This window comes from Sesamum indicum, linkage group LG10 (genome assembly GCF_000512975.1).
Source record: "Sesamum indicum cultivar Zhongzhi No. 13 linkage group LG10, S_indicum_v1.0, whole genome shotgun sequence".
Classification (NCBI taxonomy): Eukaryota; Viridiplantae; Streptophyta; class Magnoliopsida; order Lamiales; family Pedaliaceae; genus Sesamum; species Sesamum indicum.
The window spans coordinates 7,148,567-7,150,607 of NC_026154.1; positions in this window are offsets into that span (position 1 = coordinate 7,148,567).

Genomic DNA, 2,041 nt, shown 5'->3' on the forward strand with positions numbered 1-2,041 from the left:
TATGACATTTTTTGTTTTTACAGTTAATTATCATAATAAAAAGTAGAAATTCTTGATGAATACTAAAACCACAACCCTGCAACAACTATTAATTAATCAGTATTTCTACAAGTGACATCAAACATATATATATATATATATATATATATATTGATCAAATGTAAAAATCATAGCAAATTTTGATTAATCATGGTCAAAAATAAATTTTTTGCATTGATTTTATTTAACATTGATAGATAGTATTAATTTGTCGTGTGTTCGCAATCAGAAATAAAAGAGCAAGAAAACGTTATTGAGAAGAAAATTGCTGGAAGAGAAGAAGTGTTGGAATGTATAAGTATAAAAAAATATAGAGCAATGCTGCTTAAATGGAACTAAGTCCAGTCACTTAACTCAACACTAAACTAACTTAAACTAATTTATAAAATAGTTTAAGCGCCAAATAGGGAAAAGCGTATAAAGTAGAAATAAAACACGATTTCTAAACAGTTGCCTCTCTTAAGTTATCCCCTGCTTCCCCTGCTGCTCTTTCTCTACTATTCTTGCAATGCGCAGCAACCTTAACCTCCTTAGCACCGTGGTTTTAAATTAAACCGTTGTCATTTATAGTATATGCGGAGGAATCATATATATATATATATATATATTGTCGTAGGATTGGATTGTTGTGCCTAATTAATTTTGTGTATCTTCTATTCTATTTAGGGAAAAGTATTATTTTATTCTGCTAAATATGCCTAATTTTAATTTTAATCCGATAACTATGTTCATTTTTGTTTATGTCCAGTAACTTATGAAATTGTTTACTTTTAGTCCTCTGGCAGATTTTCGGACAATTTTACCCCTATGCAACTTTTGAAACCCCACCCTTGCAAATTGAACTTGGTGGCAAGGAAAACAAATTCAACTTGGATTTCATAAACTAAAAACCTAGACCTATTAGTGGCTTCGTTAGGATGTCTGCCACTTGACACTTTGCACTGACATGACTAGGAAGAACGAAACCTTCTTTAAACTTATCCCTTACTATGTGACAATCAATTCCCAAATGTTTCATCTTCTCATAAAAAACAGGATTAGGTGTTGTGTGAACGACTGCTTTGTTATCGCAGACAGAGGGATAGGTTTGGGAACTGAAACTTTGATATCTCGCAAAGGATAGTTAATCCAAATAAGTTGACAAACAGTGGAAGCTAGTGTTTGAAATTCTGTTTTTGCAGTCGACTTGGACATTGTTGCTTGCTTCTTCATCTTTCAGGAAATAGGTGTGTTTCCCAGAAAAATGCAAAATCCAGTTAATGATATTCTAGTATCCAAACACCCTGCCCAATTTGCATCACAAAATGCAGTCAGTTTTAAAACATTTGTTGAAGGAAAGAACAAACTTGTAGAGGGGCACCCTTTCAAATACTTCACTAAATGTATTGTTGCGTCCCAATGGAGCTAACAAGGCCTTTGCAGAAACTGGTTCAATTGTTGGGCAGTATTGGGATACGTTTGACCTAGTAAAACTCAAGTATAAAATTCTTCCAACCAGTCTGCGGTACCTGGAAGAATATGATAAAAGGTTCCCACACTTCGTGGTGAGTTTAACCCCTATTGGTAGAGGAGTGCTTGTAGCCTTAGCTTGTAGACGCCCCGTATCTCTGATAATGTCTGAAATGTAATTGTTTTGAGTGGCCAACATCCCTTTCGCCGACCATGCTAGCTCAATTCTGAGGAAGAACTTTGCAATCCCTAGATCTTTGATAGTGAAAAAATCATGTAAATATTGGTTTAACTTCTTGGATACATGATTCTGAAGGGGCTATGACCAAAATGTTATCAACATAAACAAGGAGCACAACCTGTCCACCATCTACTTCCTTTGTGAACATGTAATAATCATTTTTTGACTGGCTAAAGCTAAAAGCTTTCATTTTTTTGTAATTTTTTTGTTCCACTGTCTTGGAACTTGCTTCAATCCATAGAGTGACTTTCTTAGTTTACAAACATATCCTGGCTCCACTTTATAACCTTCTGGTGGATCCATATGTATATC